This window comes from Salarias fasciatus, chromosome 12 (assembly GCF_902148845.1).
Source record: "Salarias fasciatus chromosome 12, fSalaFa1.1, whole genome shotgun sequence".
Classification (NCBI taxonomy): domain Eukaryota; kingdom Metazoa; phylum Chordata; class Actinopteri; order Blenniiformes; family Blenniidae; genus Salarias; species Salarias fasciatus.
In genome coordinates this window covers 4,355,337-4,382,975 of record NC_043756.1, presented here as the reverse complement: position 1 = coordinate 4,382,975, position 27,639 = coordinate 4,355,337, and the positions used below count along the sequence as shown (strand labels likewise).

The window sequence follows — 27,639 nt, the reverse complement described above, 5'->3', positions numbered from 1 at the left end:
TCAACCCGCCGTCATTATATCAATACAGCTTGTGTGTTTTAACATCCAGCTAACCTTTACCGTTCCAAACCCGACAGACTGATCCCATCAATAAAATGAAGGCTCTGTGAGTGGATGACAAGGCAACAAATGTTTATTTAATTGGAGATATGTAATGACAAAATGCAAAATGTTACGTGAAAGATTTCATGCATCAATTGGGTAGTGTCAGACTTGTGGGCAGGAATTTCTGGAAAATTTCAAACATTTTGATTCTCTTGAAATGACTTTTCCGACTCTCTTGGATTTCCTCCATCTAACAAAACTGACAGTATAAAAGAAGCTCTTTATATATTATATGTGGTTTTGGGCTATTGGCTAGAAATAATGATTAAGATTATGCGGCTTCGGGAGATTTTGACACTGTATAGTAATATTTTAAACAGAGTTACAGTGCAGAGAGACGACAGTTATTAAGAGTGGTCTTTATTCTCGTCAGTAGACGTTTAGCGAGCGTCTCTAACCACACATTCTCTCCCTTTTGCACAGACCCTTTGGTTTGGAGGAGGGTGGAGACGGAGCGGTACCACATTTCTTTTGGTCAGACTAAAAGAAAACAATAAATAAAGTTACTAGGCTGTAGCTCAAGCTTCCTGATAGATTTACCCGGCCGCACAATGGCTCCTTTATAAGACGCATATACATCCAGCCTCGCCCTATCACTTGACCCGTTGAAGGTTAGCCGTAAATCGGCGGGGCTTTCTCCGTCGGCGGGCTCTCGCCGTCTGTCCTTTGCCTCTGGCTCGTACGCTCCGCCGTCGCCCTCGGAATCGGCCCCAATTCTTTACCAGACGGTTGGCACGGGGCCGTAAAGATATCCCCCGAGGGGGACTTAATCACGTTTGACCGAGTGCGTATTTGAAAAGCAGTCGCAGTTATTGTGATGGACCGCGTGAGCTTGGCGCTCGGTGTTATCTGTGCGTGCAACCTCGGCTTTTCGGAGCGAGGCTTAAGCACCGGTGGAGGTGCCTTCAGGTTACGGAGCTGCCTTTAAAAGGTTGCCGGGGGGGTGGTTCCTGTCAAGGTGAGGTGTGGTTTAATTTGCTTCAGAACGCCCTGCCTTGAAAATGCATTAGACTAACGGCAGTCACAAGTTTCCATCGCACCCCGCTTGATCTCCCTCAGGGAATTTATACAATTTGAAAGTGAATCAGTGAAAGCAGAAACAGGTTCACAGGGGGTGTTTTTGAAGTTCAGGAATTACGGCACTGTTTTGATGACCTCCTGGCCTCCTCTTGTTTAAAAAAAAAAAAGAAAAGTCTCACCAGAACCTACCAACAAAGTCCCTCAGGAAGACATTTAGTATCTTTCCTAAAACAGTGAGAGAATCCCGCGAAGCTCCATTAGAAAAGCCCCAGGCTCTGCTGTTTTCTACAGTAGAGAGACAGACAGAAAGCCAGCTATGCAGGGACGGGGGGCGGAGGCTGGGGTAAGTGTCTGTTAAGTAGGAGGCCCCGCAGCTGCACATACACACAGTTTTTGGAGAAAGGGTGTCGAGGGGACAATAAGTGTTGCTTGACAGGAAGTGGAGCATATGTCCCCTTTCCAACTCCCTAAATCTCCAGTAGACCTCACATGAACTGAGCTTCTGGCGGCGCTCGTCTCGGAGCCTCCTCCGCACGCTGCAGCACCCCCTCCGGTCAGCGATCCGGAGGCTGAGGGGAGGGGCGCCGCACACAAGCAGCCCTCCAACAAACCTCCAACAAACCCCGGCGTTGTGCCGTCGCAGCGAAGCCGCCATCCACCGCTGATCTTCATCTTCAGCGTTTCCCCTTCTCTCTTGCTCTCATTGCTGCGCCCCTTATCCAAACAATCCAACCTCGGCTGTGAGCAGCGACCCCTCTGCGAGGCTCGTTGTTTGAGTTTGCTCTGATCGAGCTCTCTTCATTTTGTCTTTTATTTATCATCATCTCCATTTACTTTGTCTCCTCAGCTGCTGACTGGAAATCACTGGAATGTATTTACCTTTCTGCTGCTTTTCTTACTCCCTTGATTTATTATTTATTTTTTATTTTTTCCATTCTGTGACTTTCTGGGTGTTTGACTCCTGATCTGACTCCAGGCCATGAATTACCAGGAAAAAGCTTTTGGAATGTGATTCCATGTGTGCGAGTGTGTTTATGCGTACGGTGAATAATTGATGGCATATGTAAGAAATTATCCAAGGTTTCAAAACACCCCCCTGGCCAATTTACATAATCTCTTTTGAGAGATTAAGATGGTGTCAAATGTTGCCGGAGGTTGCGCCGGGGTTTCCATCTGTCACCGGATAGGTGGTTCGGAGTGGAAAAGCATGGCGGTGATGCCCTGTCGTGAAGTAATCAAGTCTGAGTCTGTCAGGCAGCCTATGCTTTTTTTTTTTTTTTTTTCATCCCGTTTCCAAGGCACTGGTGCAAAAAGAACAAAAGGGCACATAGACGGCGGGTGGTGGGGGCGGGAGTCGTCGAGGGGGCTTCTGGGAAACAGTAGAAAAAGCAGGGTTTGGGTGGGAAATGATGGAGGCGTCTGAAACCAGGAGACCAAGCGTGAAAAAGATGAGAAAGGAAGTTAAGTACAGATTTGGCCAAGGATCAGTCACCAGGGAAGAAGAGATTAAGGTCCCATCATTCCCAGCGAGATCCTGAGGACTTTGGCCCTCTCCTTTAAGTTATTTGCGCATTCGTTTCCCCTTTAAATAGTTGGAGGGTTTTCAGAGCAGAGGCTTGCACTCAGATGCACTTCCAGTGATCAGTTCTGCGCTCGCCGGCAGCGGGTCGGCTGGTCCTCAGAATGTTGCGGGGAGTGGAGACCTCTGCCCCGGCTGCAGCTGAGATGAAGGCTGCCTGATTGACCTTGGATGTGACTGAACTCCCTTTTCTTTTCCTTATTTTTCTTGTCCCCCGGGGAGAGGAATGCTGTTTTGGGCCATTGCCACGCATTGTCAGCTTCTGCAGTTCCCCTTCCTCTACTTGACTTCCCCTCAGCCTCGGTCTCATCCCCCGGACGAGCCCTGTTTTCGCTGGATGTTTGGCTCGCGAAGCCCACACTTGCCTTTTCACCCCGCTGCACTCAGCTCCCGCTCACTCCCCCTTTATCACTTGTTCTGTTTTTTTAGACTCTATTTGATTATTCTATTTATTTCTTTATTTATTTTTTCCTTCATCGGGCAGAGCTGCCGAGAGGGCAGGTGGTACAAACAGAAGGGGCTGATGGGAAATTGGACGACCCAAGGTTAGCTCGGCGATCTTTGCTAGAGGATTAATTGTGTAAGAGCCATGTAATGATTGCTGGCATGTCTCTGGAGTGAAATCCTGTTAGTCACTGCACAGGGGTCAGACTAAGACTGAGCATGTGCGTGCGTGTGTGTGTGTGTGTGTGTGTGTGTGTGTGTGTGTGTGTGTGTGTGCGTGTGTGTGTGTGCTCGTGTGTGTGTGTGTCAGGAGGGAAGGTGACTCTAATCACACCACTATGCATGACCAGGTGGTGATCTGACACGGTGGAAGATCTTTAACCGGAGGAAAAAGCGGAGACGTCCCTCCCACTGTGTTCAGATCAAGACACGCAGACCTAATTCCTCCTTGACTTCGGGAGCCACATGCTCCTCATGCGGACCTACAAAACACACAACACAATAATTAACAGTCATTGATTGTTGATAAGATTTTTGTCTCTTTCTTCTAATGAGATGTGAGCAGGTCGCAGGCTGCGTTTGTCCTGCTTTACTTTTCTTTGCGACCTGCCAGCCATTTTCCACAAAGCGAAGTAATGATCAAAGTCCAAGGATTTTTTTCTAAAAAACTTAGTTTGTGATTTAACTCTGTTGAAGTTCTTCCCTCAAAGAAAACGTGAAGCTGGATTCAGCATCACAGCTGCAGCACGGAGTTCACTTGTGTGTCAGTAAGTCAACAGGAAGTTCATCGATCGCTATTTTTGACTGCAATTTTATTTAGGAAGTTATTTCTGATTTCCACACACTGCATGAGAACATTTTCGACTTCCTCATGTCAGATTTTTTTTTTTTTCCGCCCTTTATGGAGTTAACTGTCATGACAAAAATGACATTTTCACTGAGGTTTTTGTAGAAGCATAACCTCTCTTTCATCATTAGTGCCAACTTTACTCAAGTGAATCAGGCATTCAAGGCTAACTTATCAGAAAGCAGAGAGGGACGAGCAGCTCATGGTGATATGTGGAAATGCAGCAGCATATGGCAGGAGTGGCGTCAGGTGAAAGACCTGCCACAAGAATGGACTCGCTTTGGTTTGTGTGGGTTTGAACCATACTTTACTCTGGCTAAGTTGTGAAAAATAATGCTGTTTAATTTATATTAGGAAATTACTTGACACATCCAAACCACTCCCTGTAACAGCAGTGATGGAAGATTGATAAGGAAAAACATTTTATTCATGAAAAAAATGGTCGACAATAATTATCAACCTGGCTCCTGCCCAGGTTCCATGTGACTGCAAACTGAAAGCATGCAGGTAAAACACAAACGTATCCAGAAACTGCAGAGACAAAAACAAGCATAAACAAAACAAACGAAAATGTCATGCTGTGACTGAAATGTTTCTGTGACTCCTTAAAGTCTTCAGAGTGCATTAAAGTGTTTGTTTACTGTGCTTACTGCCTCTCTAAAGTGATTTACAAGCGTCAGCGATGTTGCTGTGAGGTGTAAAGACTCCGCCCTGCTCAATCCATAACCTGCACTGTGGGACAGGGACAGATTGAGCGTATCCTCGGCTGAGGACCTCAGGCCTTTGTCTGGGAATACCAGACGAATCTTTATGCTGCAATTATTACTACTTTTACTGCAGAATCGGTCAAACGGACGCACTATCCAATGTGCAAAGTTACACACGTACTACTCCACCGACCAATATCTGAACTTCATCTCAAGTGCTCTCTGGATTGTATCTGTTGGTGAAAGATGGCCTTTCATCTGCATGCAGTCCCTCCTTCTTCCTCTATCTTTCCATCCTCAGACAGCACAGAGCAGAAATGATGAATGGGTGTGGATTGACGGCAGATAACAGGCCACTGCTAATTGACACTGCTGTATCACTTAATCTCCTGCCTTTGTATTTCTAGTCCTCCCCCCTCTTCTCTTTTCTTTTTATTTTTTTTTTTGTTCCACACAGCAATCCATTGCAGTGTGCTCAGAGCCACGCCGGCCTGAAGAAAGCGTGAGTTGTACAAATCCTCAGCCCTCTCCCTGAGCCAAATCCCAGTCTGTTTGACGCTCCAGCCCCTCTTCGACTCCTGGCTGAACAGAAGTGATTTAACTGGCACGGCTCTCCTCCCCTCATCAGGAGGGAGGACCAGCCTTCGCCGAGGCCTTTTTAGGACAGAGGACGATGTCTTCTTGTTGTTTACTTGTACTCAGAAGCTGCAAGGTGCTTTTTGTCTGTCCGGTTAAATCCAATCCGCAACAGAAGGACTTTCTTGGACTTATAAAAGTTTGTGTTTTGTATGATTTATGACATTTTTTATGTTTTTTTTTTTTTCTTTATCTGCTTTGTTCAGGGAGGACTTCTGCTGACACACACCATCAAATTTTCATGGCACCGTGTTCCGTACGGTTTTCGCAGAGGTGCCTGAAAGTCCTTTTTTCTTTAATCAAATGTTTCCAGTTTGGAAGTTTCCCCCTAAAAAATTTTTCAGCTGGAAATGTGTTTCTCCAGGCTTGAAGTTACCAGTCATCCACTCGGTAATACCATCAATTCCTCCAAGATTTGCCCGTGCTTTTCCCGCCATCCTCATCACGTTTTTCCTGTCAAATCCTTCTGCCGCTTTATGCTTCCTCTCTCCGAGATCAGCCATTAACTCACTGTGCTTGGCTTCTCCCGCCCTCCACTAAAGGCTACGCTTTCCCAGGGCTCCTCGACTCAAAATCGTCTCATTTTCCCCCCGGGACCGGCAGAAAGCCACGCTAGCCCGCAGCCAGACGGCTTTTAATCATTTATTTAGTGCCTCTAATGTTGAGTTCAACTTCACTCTTTCACTTAGTGCGGGCAGAGATGGAGACGGAGCGAGAGCGTAAGCGAGGGCGAGCGCCGCCGCATTAAGCTCGGATCAAGGAGCCAGTTTGTCAGCGGATCGCCTCTCTTCCTGTTTGTCCCACGCTTTCGCCAAACAATGAGCGTTTTAGCTTCATGCAGTTAGACCTGGAATCAACTAAATGACATGGGAACAGATTGGAGCCTCTTGCAGGCCCGTTTTGGCCCAAAGGCCTTATATTTGACACCCCTGATTGAGAGGGACGGCTCATTTTGGACAGTTCGTTGGGGAATTGAGATAAACGAGGTAGAACTGGAGGTGTGAAAATCTGCTGAGGAAGGAAGGAAATCCTCGGCAGGACAAGAGGAGGAAACCAGTGTTCGTGTTCATGGAGGCGGTGAGGGAGGATCGCAGGATGCGGGACAGAAGAGCCAGCGAAGCAACGGCGAGAAGGAAAATACTGGAAGACAAAGACGATAACAATCAGGCAGCTGTAATCAAACTTCAGTCCAGTGGGAAATGTATCAGTGCTCCATCATGTTTTTATTGCCTTATCTGTGCAGCCTTAAATTCAAAAACCCAATCGTAATGATAACAATACACGACGCTTGGAAGGTGCTTGAAGATGAATGTATATTTGTTTTCAATGTTTCACATGTAATACTCTCAAAGGCGGCATTACCTTTAGCTGGAATTGATAGTCATTATTTTCTCAGCCCCGGTTTGATGGAGGCCTTGACTTCACTCGAGAGCTGCGCGGTGTAGTGGTTTACCGTCTGCCTCACAGTGAGGAAATGCTGCGTTTGAGCTCCGGCTTGTGTAGAAGATGGATGTGTGGACTTAATTTGACACTTCAGGATAATAAATGCCCCCCCACAGGGCATTTTCCTTTGTTTTTTTTCTTCAGTAATTAGTCAGTAAGGTGATTTGTTTACCGAGTTGCAGAGTGTAGGGATGTTTATAGTCGGTACTGACCTTTTCATTTTTTCAGACTCCAAAACAAAACCGTTATTTTCAGCAAAACTACTGTTTAGCCCGAGGTTAGTTAAGTAAAGCTGTTGTTTCATGAGCTTAGCAACGGCTGTCTCTGTATGTAACGTGTCTCTTTCCCAGTCATTAGCACATTGATAGGACTTGGGAACCTTTCTCCGATTATAATGATCGAACTTGGCTCAGTTCAGAGTGTTAATTGACTCTAAATTACTGGATGGAGGCGGTAAATAAAGATTTCTTTCTCTTTTTTTTTTTGCATACACCCAAAAGCAGCGCTCAGCAGGGACACGGAGGAGGGCTGTGGGATCAGGGAAAGAAATCCTTAACATAGAAAAATGCAAAACTTTTGACTGATCAGAAACGAGGCCCAGCGATCAATGGGGACTGTGTGGGGCTTTGAAGCCTGAGAGAAATTTCTCAATCAATGGAGAACTCTTCACTTATTAGAGTCTTCAAAGACGTGAAGAAAAGCAAGGCATCACTTCGCGAGTTTCAACAAAACGCAACTGGGAATAAGAGGAAAACTTTTCCTCTTGCCTGCACTTTGCCGCTCCTTCTCTTTATAGTTGGTGTAATTGGGTGGAGAGAAATAGTTTGTTTGATTTAGTTCGGGGTATTTTTTTCTCCAATCTGTATATGATGTAAGTATGCAAAAGGTTTGAGACAGAAGAATAAAAGTTAAAGAACTGGCTCAACTTTCTTTCTATAGCAAAAGTATAAAACTACAGTATCTGACAAGTGCTCAGGGGATTGATGAAACAATATGAAACAGGTCAAGGTCAGGTTTACATGTCCTGAATTGGTTTCCGTTGTGTTATAAATAGTTAAATTACCTTTCACCTGTTGAGGTGTGGACATGAGTTTTTTTTTTCAAAATGCAGCTTTAAAGCTCCAAGAAAAATCCTTCATCTCAGTGGCAGCTCTCTGGACTGAAGCAGCGTCCTGCTTCCTCTTCGCCCCTGTTCGGAGAGAGACTGGCTTCCGCTGCCCTCCCCTCTCCGCCCTCTCCATTACTTTCTGTTTCCGCCGCCTCTCTCGGTTCTGTGCTGTTTTGGTTATCCGTGATTGCCCCGAATGCCCTCCTTCCCCTCTCCGTCACGAGAGCTATAATTTTGCCACACTTGAGCAACAGCGGCGGGACAAGCCGGAGAGTTGCACCTCCGACCGCCGCCTTCGTATCGGCCTCCATCAGGAGGAAATGCAGCAGGAAGCACATTTCTCTCTCACGCCTTCACGCAGGGTCTGGTGGGGGGTGCTGGACTCCACACTCACTTTCATCCACAGCCTGTGGACATAGTTTTTATTCCCTGCTTCTTCTTTTTTTTTTTTTTTTTTTTTTTTTTTTTTTTTTTTTCAAATTCATGGCCTCCCAATAAAATATGAATCAAAAAAAAGTTCTCCGGGCGTTTGCTTGCCTTGAAAAATAAGCTTAAACTCAATTGGAAATCTGAAAAGGTGAGGAGGTGTTCACTGGCCTGCATTGCAGCGCTGGAATAGAGATCATGGAGTGTCAGGACTTTGCACAAATGAGGGTCTAAATAGCTCTCCTCTTGTGTAGCGTGCAAGTAGTCAAGTGTGAGTGTGTGTAAATATGTATAAACCTGTACCCACACTTTTTTACGGTCCTGTTTCCACTCATTTCTTTGTGCAATTGACGCACAAAGGCACAGGATGGAGGATGAACCGGAATTATGTTCAATATCTGTTCAATAAAACTATGTTTAACCAATAATTCTCTTCGACATCATCACATGTTTTAAATTCCAACCTTTCCTGCAGCTAGAAGAAGCTATTTCTCATATATTATTACAATGGTTTTTGGCAGGTTGGTTTTATAGTTACATGTTTTAAAACATAGTGTCCTATTCTTGTGCAGAAATAACACAAGAAATGATTGTATGTATGTGTCGGTATTGGTGATAATCTGAGGTTTGGGTAAAATTTTACATTATTGGCTTTCTGTGATGTGATCGGGAGATGAATGGTGTTGTGTTGTAGATGTGATTGCGTGCTGGTCCTGTGATTTTTACCATTTTCCCTACATCAGCTGGAGCCAGACCCAGCTCTTCATTCCTATGTTATATAAAAAGCACACTGAGGATGGATGTAGCTGATCAGTTGAGGCCCAGCGCTCCAGGTTGGAGTGGTGCTGCTGATAGGGCTTTTTTCAAGTTTAAGTGTGTGTGAGAAGGTAGCAGCCCCTTCTCATTGGAAACTGAGACTCTCTCACATGTGTGACAGTGAGGAGTGGCGTGGCTGCGGCTCGAGTGCAGGTAGTGAGGTACCCACTACCTCCTGAGGACACATGCAAGCAGAAACGCCACACAACTACTCACCACGCACATTTCCTCCTCTTTCACTCTGCCCAGCTGATACTAACGGAGCGCGCCCGCTGGTGAAGCTGTATTTCACCTGGCTGATGCAGGGAGGAGCAGTCCATTATGTGAGGGGGAGCACAATTGTGTGTTTATTGTAAATATTTATGTTCTGGGGAATGGATGTGTGGGGAAGGTCATCTTTGGTGTATGATGGAATTTATATTTTCATTTGTTTTTGATATACACTGGGGATCGGGTTAAAACCTTCTTGTAAATAATGTTAAGGCGATGAAACACCCCTCCTGAATTTTGGTTTGACCCAGACCAGGGATTGGTTAATTAGGTCTGGGCTGGACTTATTTAAGGAGGACCATGGTAAAGTCAGGGGGAGAACCTGTGAGGCTGCCAGTTTTGAGAAGCCTCTGTCAGCAGCCTGTTGTGAGGGTGTGGGACTTAAAGACTGCAAATAAACTGAAGGATTTGCACCGAACCTGTGAACCTCCACCTCATTTCTCTGCCAAACCTCTCCCAACGCGATCCAGGCGAGCTGATCCCGAGTCGGGGTGACCGCTCGGTCCCCCACATTTGGTGGCAGTGGTGGGATAAGCAACGCCGCCTGAGAAGCTGGAGGGGAGAGGAAAGAGAAGAGGACGAGCTGCCAGGCGAGGCCCCGAGGAGGAACAAGGTCAGATCTGGTGGGGCATGATGGACCCAAGGCTGGCCAGGCCAGAGGAGGGGGATTTTCCTGAGTGTGCGGAGCCGGTGGAGGCCGCTCGGGACACCCTCCCACCACCGTCCGAGAGCCCACCTGGGGTGAGTGAGCTGACCACCTTAAGGCAACTCCTGGAAAAGTCGCTGAGTACCCAGGAGGAGGAGGCCCACAGGCAGGAGCTGCGTTGGAGGAGTGTCCAGACCCAGCTGGACAGGCTCAAAGCAGATGTGGAGACCGGAAGGAGGTCATCAGGGATCCCTCCAGCAATGGCCGCTCCAGTGGCGGCGGTGGCAGCTCCAGCAGTGGTGGTGGCTACTACGGCGGCAGCAACTCCGGCAACGGTGGCTCCAGCAGTGGCGGCAGCTCCAGCAGTGGTGGTGGCTCCGGCGGCGGCAGCAACTCCGGCAGCAGCAACTCCGGCGACAGCAGCTCCAGCAGCGGAGGCGGTTCTGATGGTGGGAACCATGAGTGGACGCCACGGGCTCATTCCCAAACTCGAGGAGGGGGATGATGTTGAGCAATACCTCACCACCTTCGAGCGGCTGGCAGCGGCGTACCGCTGGCCCAGGGCAGAGTGGGCGGTGCTGTTGGTGCCCTATTTGACTGGGAAGGCCCGCAGTGCCTATGTGGCTATGGACATGACTGCTGCATTGAACTATGACCATGTAAAGGAGGCAATCCTTCAAAAATATGAGATTGACGAGGAGGTGTACCGCAGAAGGTTCAGGGAACCTGACATCCAGCCTGGGGAGACTCCCCGGGAGCTGTACACCCGTCTCAAGGACATGTTCTTCAAATGGATTAGGCCGGCAGAAAGGTCTGTCGCGGAAGTCTTCGAGGTCCTGATCACGGAGCAGTTTCTTCGCACCCTAGCACCAGAGATCCGGGTTTGGGTGAAGGAACATGGACCAGCCGATGGACTGAGGGCAGCGGAACTTGTGGAGACCTTCATGTCTGCACGGCGTCAGAAGAACTTCCGAGCAGAGCCCCGGCCAAGACCAGCAACAAGAGGTAGGTCTGAGGGTTTTGGTTATGTGAGTGATCCTAAGTTCGCTGAGCCCAGTAGGATGTCTGCTAGGAACCCAGTGGCCCCGGCAAGTACCAAACAGAGGTCAGAAAAGCCCGTAATCTGTTACTTGTGTAATGAGGAGGGTCATATCAAGCCAAACTGCCCCCAGAGAAAGCCTCAACATTCAGGACAGAGTTGTATCCCTAAACCTGATGGTAGCCCGGTAAATTCACTTGGCCAACTGCAAACTCTCACCGTCGTGGTCAATGGTAATCCGGTTACTGCTCTGTTGGACTCAGGAAGTACCCAAACCCTAGTTCAGCCCCACCTGGTGGAGAAAAGGGATGTCATTCCGGGTAGGCAGGTAAAAGTACTTTGCGTCAATGGAGATGAGCACGAGTACCCCATGGCCGGACTTTACATAAAAATACAGAGCCAAACATATCAGCTGATTGTGGGAGTGGTTGAGAAGCTGAGTCATCCCGTGGTTATAGGTCAGGACATTGTTATCCTCCCAGAGTTACTCCAGTCCTGTAAGCCCGTCAACGTGGTGGTCACACGGTCTCACCGTCAGCTGCAGTCCCCTGAGAAGCCGATAGATGAGTGCAGCGAGTCCACTCGCTGGAGGGAGCTAGCTTTTGCTGACAGCGAAATCACTCCCCCTGCCAGTGTGAGGATCAGGAAGACCCGCATGCAACGTAGGCAGGCTAAGCTTGTGGGCACGGTGGAAAAGGAATTACAGGGCAATCAGCCGGGGGACGTGTGGGGTGATGTCCCTGAAGACTTTGAGAAACTACAGCGAGATGATTCCACCCTTAGGCCAGCATTTCAAAGAGTGACACAGGTAGATGAGGTGTCTACTGGGGTGGCTCCGGCCTTGACAGGAGAAAGCTTTGTGGTGAGAGAGGGTCGGCTTTACCATCGGACAGCAGAGGGCGGAGTAGAACAGCTGGTTGTCCCAAAGCAGCTCAGGGACAAGGTGCTAGTCTTAGGGCATGAAATCCCTTGGTCAGGGCATTTAAGCACATCCAAAACCTACGAGAGGATAGCAGCCAGGTTTTATTGGCCAGGTCTCTTTAAAGAAGTGCAGGAGTTCTGTAGATCTTGCCCCAAGTGCCAGCTGACTAGTATCAGAAAGACGAGGCCTTATCCCCTGCAGCCACTGCCCATTATTGAGACCCCCTTCTCCCGCATAGCCATGGACTTGGTAGGACCCCTGGAGAGATCTCAGAACGGTTACAAATATATTCTCGTTGTATGTGACTATGCCACCAGATATCCGGAGGCCTTTCCCCTGCGGAGCATTTCAGCTCGCCCCATAGCTCATGCCCTGCTGCAGCTGTTTTCCCGGGTAGGGATACCTGAAGAAATCCTCACTGATCAGGGTACAGCTTTCCTATCCAAGACCCTTAAGCAGGTGTATAGTCTGTTAGGCATCCGGGGCTTGCGAACCACTCCATACCACCCTCAGACTGATGGTCTTGTTGAACGCTTCAATCAAACTCTAAAGAGCATGCTGAGGAAGTTTGTGGCAGCCAACGGAAGGGACTGGGATCGGTGGCTGCCCTACTTGCTCTTTGCCTATCGAGAGGTTCCTCAGGCTTCCACTGGCTTCTCACCGTTTGAACTGCTGTACGGAAGACGGGTGAGAGGTCCGCTGGATGTGCTGAAAGAAGTCTGGGAGGGACCCGGCACCCCCGAGACGCAGAGCATCGTGGCCCATGTCCTCAAGATACGGGATAAGATGGAGGAGATGGCGGAACTGGTGCGGGCTAACCTGGAGCAGGCGCAGTCGAACCAAAAGGCCTGGTACGACAGGGCTGCCAGGCAGCGCAATCTCCAGCCTGGGCAGAAGGTTCTGCTTCTCCTACCCACGTCAGAAAACAAGCTTCTGGCCCAGTGGCAGGGGCCCTACGAAGTGGTGCGGAAGATGGGTCCAGCTACCTATGAGGTGGACATGCCAGGGAGGAGGAAACAACGACAGACCTTCCATGTCAACCTTCTCAAAGAGTGGCATGAGCGGCAGCCAGGACTTCAGCTCCGGGTGCAGGCTGTGGTGGAGGAAGAGGAGTGTTCTGGGCAGTTTTTCCCAACCAGCACCAGCAGCAGCCGGCAAATGGCTGCCATGGACATGTCACATCTGTCCCCCCAACAGCAGAACGAGTTGGCTGAGGTCATTCCTCCGGGGCTGTTTAAGGAGGCTCCAGGATACACCACCGTCATAGAGCACACCATCCCCCTCAAGGACCTCACACCGGTTCGCCAGAGGATGTATCGGGTGCCAGAACGTCTGTTGCCGTGTCTGAAGGCGGAGGTGGAAGACATGCTCGCGCTGGGCGTAATTGAGAGGTCGACCAGTGAGTGGAGCAACCCCGTGGTGTTGGTGCCAAAGAAGGATGGGAAGATGCGCTTTTGCATTGACTTTCGCCGTGTGAATGCCCAGTCCCACTTTGATGCATATCCCATGCCTCGGCTCGAGGACTTGATTGAGAGGCTGGGTAAAGCATCCTTCATTACCACTTTGGACTTGTGCAAGGGCTACTGGCAGGTGCCCCTGGCTAAGGAGGTCAGGCCGTACACTGCCTTTCGTACGCCCCAAGGACTTTTTCAATTTATTGTTATGCCGTTTGGCCTGCAGGGGGCACCAGCCACATTTCAGAGACTAATGGACATTGTTCTGGCTGGTACAGACTCTTTTGCAGCGGCATACCTGGACGACATTGTGGTGTACAGCGCCACCTGGGAGGACCACCTACGCCACCTTGGGGAGGTGCTCCAACGCATCCATCAAGCGGGTCTGACCATCCATCCACTCAAGTGTGCCCTCGCCAAGGAGGAAGTGCGATACCTTGGCCATGTTTTAGGCCGGGGTGTGATCCGACCCCAGAAAGACAAGGTCCAGGCGGTACTGGACTGCCCAAGGCCCCAGACCAAGAAGGATGTCCGGTCGTTCCTGGGTCTGGTGGGCTGGTACCGCCGGTTTGTGCCGGATTTTGCCGGACGTGCAGCTCCCCTGTCGGACCTGACTCGGAAGTCAGGCACCCCTCAGATCCAGTGGGGGAAGGAGCAGGAGAGGGCATTCCAGGACCTGAAGGAGGCGCTGTGCAAAGACCCTGTGCTGCAGAGCCCGGACTTCGAACAGCCCTTCACCGTCCAGACCGATGCCTCCGGGATTGGTCTTGGGGCGGTGCTCCTCCAAGGGGATGGGGAGGACCAGAAGCCGGTGGCATATATAAGCCGCAAGCTGTTCCCTAGGGAGACTCGATACGCAGCAGTGGAACTGGAATGCTTGGCTGTCAAATGGGCCCTTGACAGTCTAAAATATTACTTGCTGGGCAGAGACTTCACCCTCGAAACTGATCACCGCGCCTTGCAGTGGCTAGGACGAATGAAGGACTCCAATGCCCGCATCACCCGCTGGTTCTTGGCTCTGCAGCCCTACCGCTTCTCAGTGCGGTACAGGGCTGGGAAACAGAACCAGGTTGCAGACTTTCTGTCTCGCCACCCTGTTGTCGAGACTCCAGAAGGGGTGGGAAATGTGAGAAGGTAGCAGCCCCTTCTCATTGGAAACTGAGACTCTCTCACATGTGTGACAGTGAGGAGTGGCGTGGCTGCGGCTCGAGTGCAGGTAGTGAGGTACCCACTACCTCCTGAGGACACATGCAAGCAGAAACGCCACACAACTACTCACCACGCACATTTCCTCCTCTTTCACTCTGCCCAGCTGATACTAACGGAGCGCGCCCGCTGGTGAAGCTGTATTTCACCTGGCTGATGCAGGGAGGAGCAGTCCATTATGTGAGGGGGAGCACAATTGTGTGTTTATTGTAAATATTTATGTTCTGGGGAATGGATGTGTGGGGAAGGTCATCTTTGGTGTATGATGGAATTTATATTTTCATTTATTTTTGATATACACTGGGGATCGGGTTAAAACCTTCTTGTAAATAATGTTAAGGCGATGAAACACCCCTCCTGAATTTTGGTTTGACCCAGACCAGGGATTGGTTAATTAGGTCTGGGCTGGACTTATTAAGGAGGACCATGGTAAAGTCAGGGGGAGAACCTGTGAGGCTGCCAGTTTTGAGAAGCCTCTGTCAGCAGCCTGTTGTGAGGGTGTGGGACTTAAAGACTGCAAATAAACTGAAGGATTTGCACCGAACCTGTGAACCTCCACCTCATTTCTCTGCCAAACCTCTCCCAACGCGATCCAGGCGAGCTGATCCCGAGTCGGGGTGACCGCTCGGTCCCCCACAGTGTGTTTTTCAGAATTTAGGGAGCATATGCGCATGTATCTAGCTAATAACTTGCCAGTGTTTGTCAAAAGAATTCTTATCACGCAGTGGAAAGTCATATTTTCTTACTTTTATTTATAAAAATCAACATTTTGTATTCATGTCCTGGTCCCAGTATGTTTTAGTGTTATTATTCATACATTCTGCTTCACACTTTGCATCTACTTCATGCTCGAGTGTTGTATTGCAAATTGCTGAGGGTATTATATTTAATACCCTTCATTTTCAGTGTTCCTATTTATGTACCCCAATTAAATTCTCATCCTGTCATATGTCTCAAAGAAGATTACATGGATGCCGTTTAGTTTTCCTCGTCCGTAATGTCGACAGACTTCTCATGGAAGTTTCTCCGATCCTAAAACGTGTCGTTGTTTTCGCCTGTGCACAGGAGCAGAGTCCCAGCAACGCCACATCCCTGGCCATGATGCAGGAGCCGCAGGAGGTGGTGGAGGAGACGGTCACCATAGAGGAGGACCCCGGCACCCCCACCTCCCACGTCTCGGTGGTCACCTCCGACGACGGGACCACGCGGCGCACGGAAACCAAGGTGAGACACTCTTCACAAGAGTGTGTGATTTTCTTTCAGACATGCTGTATGATAAGCCGTGTTCGCTGCTACTTTATCACACCGACAAAATACCACAGGAAAGTTAGATGTGAGCAGTAGAAACAGCGACCAACCTTAAAAACAGACTTATTGTGAATCCTGATTAACTCATAGAAACAACAATCTATGAAGTCCCTTTGATCCGTTTCTGTATAAGTTGAAGTCATTGTTATGGATTACGGCTCCAGTGCAGCGTACTGTACCTCCACTCCCAGACTCCCATTCTTAAGAAGTCTAAATCCCATAATCTTACAGCCCAAAGTGGATTCATTTCTCTCTCATGTCGTTTTCCTGATTATTTTTCTGCCGTTATGGACTGACTCCCGTGGTGTTCTGTGCTTCTTAAAAGCTCCTTTTGTTGATTCGTCCTCTGCTGTGTTCTGTTGTTTTTCTGTAAGGATGTGTCGTCTAACCTGAAGGTGAGTGGACCTTTTGTACCGGTACGGCTTTTTTTTTTTTTCCTCGCCACGCCACCATTTAACGCGGGCCCGCGCTGGCTGCTGCAGCGGTGCACAACACGCTCTGCGTCACCGCAAAAGCCAAACGCGACGACTTCTGTAATCTCAGTTTCTTTGCTGTAAAGTCACTGCTTGCTGCTTTCACTTCCTGGATTGATCTCGAGCAAATCTTTTTTTTTTTTTTTTAATTTCTGTTGCATGCTTCTTTTCTCCTTGTCTCTGTATCTCACTGCAGCTGATAACTGGAGAATCTTTCAAATTGGGACACAAGCTTCAAAGTCTTGAAAACCTTGAACTATCCACATGGAGGACATTCTTCATGAAAATCTGCATTACCTTTGGTAAAAAATGGCAGCAATATGTAACACTGGCTGCCAATTTGGCAACTGTATTTTTTTTTTCAATAGAAAAACCCTGGACGAGTTACAGTTTTAGCACTTTCATCAAAATTTGAAAGAGGTTTCCTTTTAAAACACCCGTCATTGATCCAGTAATCTTCTTTCTGCTCCATTCACGTCAGGTCAGGGGCGTCCAAACAGGGCAGAGACGGAGAGTTGAAGCACGGCTTGTTTCAGCTCTGCCATGGTCATAAATGAGGACAAATGAATTTGCTACCTTTAAAGATAATGTGCTGGAAAAAAAAAATGTTTAAAGCAGCTTCAGTAATCTGTAACCACAGGGTTTCATTCTCGGTGCTTTAGGAAATGTCATTTGTACGTCTGCATTCATCCCTCCCTGCACATGAAAAAAGAATTAGCAGCAGAATCCACAGCATAACAAACACACGTCTCCAGAAGTCAGGTGGAGGTCGGAAACGTCTTCTTTTCGCCGTTGCACATTGTGATACACACACTCGCAAAGATAAGCTCATACAGTGCAGCATCCATTCACATGTAAATGCGTCTCCAGTCAGCTGTGGTCGCTGGAAGCTTCCAGAACGAGCGGCGACTGCTGCGTTGGAGACCTCACTCCAGGGACTGTGAAACTGTAATTAAAAGGCCCGGTCTAATCCCTCATCGGGGAGGACCCGCTGCCCTGCAGCCTGTTTACTGCGAGGGGATCGGCCACACACACACTCCCTCACACACTCGTGCTTTCATGTGCCGGGACGCAGAAGTTGTGAGGACGTACGCACACTAAAACATCGCACTAATCAAGGGCTTTGCTGATGAGGATCGGAGACGACTGATGCAACGTCTGTGGGTGCGGCACCCTGCTGAGAGGAGAGAGTGCTCTTATTTTTCTCGAAGTCACTTTGAGAAGAAAAGTAGATTAATGTTGGGAATGAACTTCTGGAAGCTGGTATTTCTGTGGTAGCAAATGGATCCAGACGCAGCTGAGATTCACACAAAGAAGCTTGTCTTTCTCACATTTTCTTTTTTTTTTTGCTCCCTCCATCTCTTCTCTTCGACTCACTTTCATGTGTTTTTTTTTATTTACCCCTTCCTGCCTGTTTCTATTTCTCTCATCATTTTTTAGCAGCTTGTTTTATTTATGTGCGCATTAGTCCTTTTGAACGGAAGTCCTCCCGTACTATCCAACGCTAACACACTCGCCTCCATTGATGGTTATTCCCCGTCCGATTGTTAGGAGATGAAACGCAGAGGGTTCGATCGAATTCTTGATTGGCTGGCGAAAAAAAAAAGTTTCTCGGTGGTAAACACGTCTCTTCTGGGTCGGCGTCAGCATTATTACTTAGCAGGAATCCTGGGAAATGAGCAGCGAAGCGGCATCCAGGCAAAGCTTCTGTAACCGACAATGCCTACAAACAGGCTCAGAACAGATGAAGTGAATGAGCTCGGAGACCACGACAGGTTTTAGCTGACAGATTCACTTCATGCAGAAAGTTTTTCGTCAACCTGGAAAAACAACCACGAGCGGCCTCTCGGCGGCAGATTAACTGCTGCGTCTATTTATGCTTTCAATCAATTCAACTCAAAGCAAATTGGGCCGAACGCCGAATATGTGTGTGTGTACGAGTCCGAGCGCATGTACGTACTCAATTAGATCCACATTTGTTCTCCCGTCCCAGCATGCCGTGCGTTCCCCTGGCCATCATCCAGCTCTCTTTTCCTGCTGGCAGACTCTGCGAATGCAACACAAGTCATTTTAGAGAAAGAGCTCAGCCGGACCAATAAAAGAAGCCCCCCCCCCCCCCCCCCCCCCCCCCCGTTTCCCCTGGATATGAGCTAATGAGCGTCAAGGAAGGCCACACAAACAAATAATAGCATTTTAACTGCCCTGCACACGCTGGGGAGTCTACCTTCAGCGGCACGGAGTGTGTTATTAAGTGGTACTTACATCAGGGACAGCTGTTTTGACAAATGAAGTGTCAGTGTTCACCAGAAGCAGAAGCTGTTTTGAGGACATTGCAGAACATTCTAGAGCAGGGATGAGGGAAACATGAGGCCTGTGGGTCAGAATCAGCAAGATGCTCCGATCTGCGCCACCAAGAAAAATATACCGAAAAGAGAATGCTAACCACGAAGTCACTGTGCCGCTTCAGTTCTAGACACATATTTCTTGTATGTCTGTTGCTTTGGTGTGAACATCGTCGCTCTGTAACCTCGATCATTACCGAGCTCAAACTTAACCCCATGTGAAGAGCCGTGCTGCAGTTTGATGACAGGTCCTCCACCCATTCCTCCACCTCCAGGTCACCAAGGTGGTGAAAACCATCACTCGTCGAACGTACCTGCCGGTGATGGTGTCTGACGGCTTGTTAGCGGAGTCCAGGCCCGCCACCCGGACCCCCACTCCAGTCCCCGCCTCGACCCCCACCCCGCCCGACACAGACCCAGTAAAGGACGCCGAGCCTCGCGTGGTTTCGGCTGTTTTCTCTCCCTGCCAGCCGCCACCTCCCTTTAACATCAGGAGATTAAACATGCAGCCAATTTGACTTCAATCTAACACTGGAAGGAAACCAATTTCTTCCTCCTCCCTCCCTCGTCTTGACAGATGCTCTTCAGATTGGTTGAAAAATGAATCACAGGGTTTGAAATCACAGGCTGCCTAAAAACCTGAATTACTGCCTTGTGTGTTTTCCGGCTAACCCTTGATCATCGTGTCCATTTAGGCTCTCAATAAAGCGAATGCTGCGGAGGTTATGAAACCTCTTACAGTGTTGTAAAGTGGACAGTTTGACGCCTGCTGCCCCTTCCTACGATTTTAACAGCCATAGAGTGTGTCTAACTGCTTGTGGTTGTTTTTGTTTTGTTTTTTTTTTTTTAACACAAACATGACTTACTTGCTTGAGCAAACACACAGAAATCAGCAATATATCTACATGTTAACATAGTCGCACTCTGCACCCATTTAGCAATTCTCTTTCGGCGGTGTTTACCACGGTTCAGCATATTTCCGAGGCTCCTCTGAAACCCAGGTCCCTCGTCTCCTCTCGTTTCCCCTTGCGTGACGGTTTAACGCCCTGTGAACTTGAGCATACATCAAAGAGTGTTTGAAACCTGTGTGATGGCTCCCTTTTCCAGCCTTTTCCAGCAAATCGCCTAAAAAGCTGTGTTAGTACGAGGCGGCCGGATCTCTCAAGGCTGCAAAGGTCTGCTCTTTCAACCAAAAATCTTCAAGGTTTTGGATCTGCTGTCGAAACAACATCTTCCAGGAAAAATGTAATTAATAAAAAAGTGTATTTTTTAACCTCTTTTAATCACTTCTTGCTCAGTTTGACATTTAGCCTTGGCGTTTGTTGTCCGCTTCAGGCGACGCGTTAGCGCGAGGACCCCTGATATGAATACAGACCCGTCCGGGTCCTGCTATGGCCCGCCGCTGTGATCAGGAAGATAAGAAGCCAGCTTGTTACTCCCAAGGTCATACTAGTCTTTGAGCGGATGTGAATCCAGCAAACGAGCCCTTTATTTTTAACTGTGCAAATCCAAGGCGCAGTGGCATCAAAAACAAACGTGAACCACTCAGTAATTACTGGGAACATGGAAATGAACCTTGATGTTCCTGAAATAGGCTTTGTTATGTAGCTCACAGCCAGGGTGTAATCAAGAAACAAGGCCAGTGAAGATTTCTATTTGTTTCAAGCGAGTTAATGAGGATGCCGTGTTGAACAACTGATATGTGGTTTGCGCTCTTGCTCTTGGCGCCCTCCTCCGTAGTGTAGGTTAATGCGTCGCTGTGGTTTCTTGATACCGCTACATGGCCACGCTCGCCCCCGATTAAAATCCAAACTATGACGTTGCTGAGGGAAGAGAAAAACAAAGCGTTTTACAATTAAGAAGGTGGCTGGTGAAATGAGACCCTTCAGATGCAGGAATGAGTGTTTTTCCCCGTCGGAATGATTCTGCTCCCGTCAAGTGGGAGCGAACCTCTGCAACGCCTTGCGTGAGAGCAGAACCCCTGCAGATAACGATTAATTTTCATCAACCTCATTAATTTTCAAGATGAATTTATAGCTGCGGACGAAATAGCCAATTATCGGCCACAGCAGAATTCACTGGGTAGCAATTGGTTTCTGTTTGGAGAGAGAGAGAGAGAGGGCTCAGGGAGAGAGAGAGACTCGGTTTGCTGTCTGTCGCTCTCCGAGTAATTTAGCTCTGGGATGAAGTCGTCACGAGATACACCAGGTCCTGTTGTCACGATGCTCCCTCAGATAAAAGCGTGACGCCACAGCGTTCCACCGGGAGACTTAAAGGAGTCACGGTCCAGTAAACCTGCAGCCTGGTCCAGCAGACCGCCTCCTGAAGTCGCTCTCAGTTTCTGCAGTTTAGGGTCACATTTGGCTCAAAGTGTTTTTCTTTCAGAAGATTATTCAAGCTTGTGTAAACTATTTTCCTAACCAAAGTTTGCCACCGCTAATGAATTATATTTTTCAGCCGATTGATGTTTGCTCATACTTTCAAGGCATTTTAATGTCACTTTCAGCCAATTGAACTGGGCACTTAATTTCTTTTTTGTCAATGCTGTGTGTGTTTGTGTGCCACCTGACCGTAACGAGCTGACCCGCCTGTTGGATCCAAACAAGCTCTGTGCAGTAATATCCAGTCGGGTTGCCTGACTGGGTTTCCTGTTCCCCTCCTCAGGTGACGAAGATGGTGAAGACGGTGACGACCCGGACGGTGCGCCAGGTGCCGCTCGGCCCTGACGGATTGCCCCTGCCCGAAGGCTCGTCCCCGCTGGGCAGCTACACCGACTCCATCGACCGTCGGTACCTGAAGAATGGAAGCGACCGCTTCATCACGCCCCAGGCCACGTCCACCCTGACGCGCGGCTACAACAACTCCTACAACGACTCGTACGTGGAGACGCCCGAGAGTCAGTACATCCGCCACTACGGCCTGCACGACGGCTACGCCGACCTGACAGACAACTACGGCAGTCTGTCGCGCGGCGTCAACTTCCGGCCGCCGCGCTACCCCTACATGCCCAACAGCTACCGGCCGGAGAACAGCTACACGCTGCCCATTCGCAAGGACGACTACGGCCACATGGCGCAGCCCCAGGTGCCCATGGGCAGCAGCACTGTGGATTTGAACCGCTCTCAGCCGGAGCGCTTCCAGCCCGAGCCGTACGGCCTGGAGGACGATCGCCGCAGCCTGGGCCCGGACGAGGAGGAGCCGTATGAGCTGGAGCCCGACTACTCCACCGCCAACCGGCGCACCCTGCCGGGCGCCAACCGGGGCCGCACCCACCGGGAGCCGCTGCGTGACGGGCCTCGGGTCAGGTGAGGAGATCGGAATGTGGTTGTGGATTTCCTGTCACGCATTTCAGTTTCAAATGTCTGTTCTTCACATATCTTGCTTCATGGTTGTCATTCTCATGCTCTGGTTGCGCTTGAACACATGCCGTGGTCATCGTCTCTGCTGTGCAAAGTGTTTGGCTTTCAGCATTTTACAGTCTTTGAATTGTCACTCAGCGTCTTTATGAGTTCCCTGTTGTAATGCAGAACCTGCTATAACGACAGATTGATTCCTTTGGGTTTAATATTTCTCTGCATTTAGCCCATCTTAATCATAATTAACTAATTTGTACCAAGATGTTAATTGATTTATTTAGACATCAGTTTTGGTTTTTTTGAAGACGCACAAGTCCCGAAAGTTTCCTCGCCTTTGTTTTTGCCGTGGAATGTGTGTGAGTAACTTCTGTGCATGAACAGACTTTACCTTAAAACAAGCGGACATCAGGCTTGTTAAGGGAGAGAAAAACAAAGCTTGTTTTGTTCTTACCAGAAAAAAAGACTCCCTCACAGCAAACAGATGTCCCTTCTTCTTGAGTGACTTTCTTCAGAAGGTAACTCAACAAACGGCAAGGTTTTGATTGATATATTCCTGCAAATAGGCAGTGAACATGTGTTTATGTCAGACCTGTAAATATGGAAAAATGGGTAAATTAAAGAGGGAGGCAAGGTGTAGCGCTGTAATGGATGAGGCTATTGTCACTCCTCACTCAGCCTGTCCTTTTTTGATTAACCTTCATCGACTGGAGTTCAGCCTCATGTGTCCAGTGAACAGAAAGAAAAAAGCCTGATCCCAAAATGGAGTCTTGTTTCCTAATAGCTTTACAAGCTTTCCGTGCAACCCACTGGAGAGCCCTGGTGAAATTGTCCACCTTCGAGTTAATTAAAGCGAGGGTTTGAAGTTGAATTGGTGGGAAGTGTGCATTAAAGGCTTCTTTCCGATCAGTGATCTGTAGCAGATGGATACTTTAAACTTCTTCGCTCTTTTCCACCAAAAAGTTTTCGCCTGAAAATGGATCCAGAGGAGCAGAACGAACGAGGGAAGAGGCAGAGACAAGTATGAGTGTGCGCGTGTGTGTGTTTATCATTATCAGAGAAGGGACTCAGGTGTGGGAGTTTCTTCATTAAGCACACACACACACACACACACACACACACACACACAAACACGCCTGCATTTTCCACAGGATTGACTTTAAAGACTTGATGAGCATTGATGAACATACAGCTTGAAGGAGCAGATGTCTAATCAGACCCTGTGTCTTCACAGACTCTCTCTCTCTCTCTCTCTCTCTCTCTCTCCCTCAGTAAAAATCCCCGTCTTCAGAAAATGAGTCACTCCCCCGTCCGCCTGGTGAGAGGCGCTTGCTGTGACAGGCAATTTGTAGCCTGCCTTACATGTGTCACAACACAGCCCTAACAGCCACATGCAGCCCCACACACACACACACACACACACACACACACACACACACACACACACACACACACACACACACACACACACACACACGCACGCACTCATACGCTCACGTGAATGCCCAAACACAAACATGCGTATCTAAAGCGACTCTTGTCTGACTTCTCTCTAGTTAATTGCATCAAGAAACGGATTATTTCGTCACTGCATTCGCTGGACTCTGAAAACCAAAACACCTGTGCATCATGACAGATTTTTTTTTCTTTTTTTTTCGGTAGGAAGGATGACAGTCAGAAATGTCTGGTCCCTCCTGAACACTCACTCTGCGATTAGTATGCTTCTAAGACGGGACCGTCGACTCCAAAGTGCTGTAATGAATCTGGGAATTAAAGCGCTTTAATTACAGCTTATCATTGCATTGCAAGCCCTCAATTATGCACAGACAAAAAATGACGATGTTTAGCACTAAAACCGCTTTCCGCATCAGTGCTGAGCGCTCATTTTATCACCGTGGTGGAATCCGTGGGTTAGCAGGAGGGCAGGAATGGAACTGTCCCTGCTTGGACGTGTTTCTCTCTTAGGCTTTAAAGTTTGCATGTGCAGACGGTCGACACATCAAAGGGAAAGCTCCTCCATGTAGGTCATTTCATCACTGGCGTGGTGCATCTGCATAAAATTGACATTACCTGATGTGTAATGTCACCACGTTTGACGATGTACTCCTTCAAATCTCTCAAAAACACCCACTGCCCCATTTACACCTCGCTCTCCTGTGATTTCCATTCCCAGGAGGCCGCCGCCTCTTCTGCACCGCAGTGCAAACACAACGTAAGCTGAGCTCTATGTTGAAAAACTCTGACAAAAGATGAGCGTTTTATTGAAGCTGACCACTGCAGACCGGGACATGCCCTGACCCAGTGTTCCAGCCGCCACGGTTTGACCCCGGTCAGGCTCACTCACATTCTAGTCCTCACACACTTTCTCTGCTTCTAACACAACTTTGAGAAAAGAAAATATTAGCTTGCTTCAGAATACATCCCACCCACTGCAGTTATTCACCACACCTGGCCATGGCTATATTCTTATGGCTGATTGATGTGCATTTTAGAAAGTGAGAAGCACCATCACAACATTGCATTACTGCTTTGTTTTTCTTGTCTTTTACTGAGCTTTTCTTTCCCTTGTGTTACCGTCAAGTGGAATATGTGATTACTCCTCAGCAGTGAACGAGAAAACAATTAAGACACTTGTGGTAAATCAGAAGTAAGATATAAATCTGCTTGTGTTTCAGCCTCTTACTGTAAAACACTTGAGCAGACAGGAGGCACATAGTCATTAGTTCACTTTTTCTATGTGGAGTTAGAAAAGCTTGACAGCGTTCCTGCTGTTTTAACAGAATCTGGTGCTTTATCTATATATCTAGGAGGTTTTTTTTCTTCAGAGTATTGACCAGATTTAGTTTTGATTTTTTTCCTAGTTTAGACGCACTTTGAAAGTTTTCAGTTGGACAGTGATGCATCGGTGAGGGATTTTAGCGTTACGTTCAGTTTTTTGCTGAAATGTTGCCGCTAAGCGAGACAACAAGGAGATTTATTCCCCTTCATCACTCCTCAGGCTTTGCATATACGTCTGTCTCTTCTTTGCAGTCTGGGTATGAATGCACCTTACTCCCTTTCCCCCGCCATCTTAACCCATTCTTTATGCATGTGACGCAGTGTGTGTGTCCATGAACGCCTCTCCCTGGTGTGGGTGTGGGTGTCCTCCTGCCACTGTGATTAATAGGCACTTTTGAACCTTGCCAGACTGGAGGGGCGTATTTAAGCCAATCTCTAATGGCTCATCTCTCCTTGGGCGATCCACTCCGCTTCACCTGCCCACCTTCATCCAGGGGTCACACCACACACACAGACATAAACACATGCACACGTTCACTCTTTCCTTAATTGAGTCGGGAGGGGGTGTCTTAATCTAATCCAGTGGCGTCTGTGGGGAGCAGAGCCTGAAGGTGATGCGCTCAGCCCTCCTCCCAGAGCTCCAACCAGCTAAGAGGCTTTCACTGAAAGTCGCCGTACTGTGGGCGAATCCGCCTCTAAGTTTAGTGTTCATCAGCATCGTCAACTGAGTTATATAGGACATTTTTTTGATTCTAGAATTAGAAAATAGTGAAAATGATAACATTCGATCGGGTATTGGTGTTGGTGAGAAGTGTCATAAAGAGAGCTTGAGAAATGAAATGGGGCAAGACACAAACAAGCCTATTTGCTCCTCTTCTTTAAAGATTTTTTGCACAATAAAACAATTATTGCCTGCAATTGAAAATGAAATATACGCTCACCGGGGAGAGACGGTAAAAAGCTCGTAAACGCCGCAGAGATAATATGTGTGTACATATGAGATGAAAATACTTCCTCTGAGTCTTTAATCCTTTTTCAGTTCATCTCCTTTTATGGGCCTTCGGAAAAAAAAAAGAACAGGGTCAGGCATGGCTGTGTCTGAGAGATGATGAAAGTAATTGACAGGAGATGAAGGAAAGAAGGAATAGTGAGGATGTTCCAGGGTCGACATGAGAAGATGAGAGCTGGAATTGGAAGACACCTCACATCTCACTATACATGTGTAGCGCCTCTTTTTTTTGTCTTTGTGCCTCAGAACAAAGGGAACTCCCCCACGAATGCATAGATGAACGGTAAGATACGCGCAAATAGCCCGGACATTTAGCAGCTCCATTAACATGAGGAGAGTGATCCGCCGTAATCAGGCTTGGAGCATCGCGTCTGGCGGCGGCAAGCCCTTTCACATCCCGTGAATGCAGCCTTCCCTGTACACACAATGGCGCCAATTTAAATGCAAATCCTGACATTCCCATCACTCAGCCTCGCGATGGCTGCTTTACCACAAGCCCCGCCGCATCGGGCCGGATCTAAATGAGGCACGATATGCACAACTGTACATCTTATCAAGTGTGTTCAAGTGTGCATGAGGAAAAAAGGGGTAAGGGAAATGCAGTGTGATGAATAATGGGAGCGAAAGCCAAAACGTATCTGCATGACAGACGCCGTGGTTATGGATGCGAGGTGTTTGCGAACAGAACTGACGCAGGGATTGTGAGCTGCCCTTTAATTTAAGTTTGGTCATTCCTTCTTCCTCGTGCCCAGTGTTGCTGTGTTGCTCCTGAAAATGTGTGTGACAGTCTCCGGGTGTGTGTGTGTGTGTGTGTGTGTGTGTGTGTGTGTGTTCACATGTCACTGTATATTAAAGGAAAAGGTTAGCAAGCACCTGCACATGCTCACAAATGTAGCCTGGCTTGAAGCTCAGTGTTTTGGCCAAAGCTGTGTTGGTAAAGCATTGAGCTTGGTTGACTTTGACTGTTCAGAAACGGCCATAGTCGCTCTATTAATCCTCTTTCCCTCCATCTGAATGGGGGATTCAGGATCTTGTTAATACCGCTGGTGTAGGAGTTTTCCTCTCAGTTCATCTCATATCGATTTTCCTGGCTGTAAACGGCACAAAGTCAAGTCATAAAAGCCGATATGCCACTGTGAGGCTCGTGTAAAAAAAAATAAAAATAAAAAAGATTCAACAGAGGGCTACACCGGCGCTGTATTCCGAGATGGCACGCCGTTCCCCACACATGCCTGGGAAGAACTGTCAAAAAAACAAACCCACAACACATAATTAACATAAAACTCATTAAAATAAGAGCTCAGTTTGGGAGTCCTTGCCAAACACCAACGTTGGCCACCATTTTGTTGTACCACCAACCACCATACATCAAAGATGGTGAGAGAAGACCAGCTGGATTATGTAATGAGGGTAAACAAGTCTCAAGCTGTGGGGTGGGTGGATTGGGACAATAATGGCTGTGCATAAGTACACAACCCTAATTAAATTCCTCTTCCCATGTCTCACATTTGCCTGCCGAACATAATGCCATTTTATTAGCCAACGCAGACATATGTGCTCAAAGAGAAGTTTTTGAGCAGCAGATTTCAGAAATCGTCTTTTTTTTTTCCTGTCAGCTGGTCTGTTGGTGTTAAATAAAACTTCCCTCTGTGTCCTCGGAGAGGGCCCTCGCAAGTGAGAAATCTATCTTATGATTAAAGAGCCTCGG

At 48.1% G+C, this 27,639-nt stretch overlaps 1 pseudogene; it reads left to right on the top strand.

The window, feature by feature from the left end:
* LOC115398340 (armadillo repeat protein deleted in velo-cardio-facial syndrome homolog) overlaps positions 1-27,639 on the top strand; it is a 93,289-nt pseudogene that overhangs the window by 42,329 nt on the left and 23,321 nt on the right.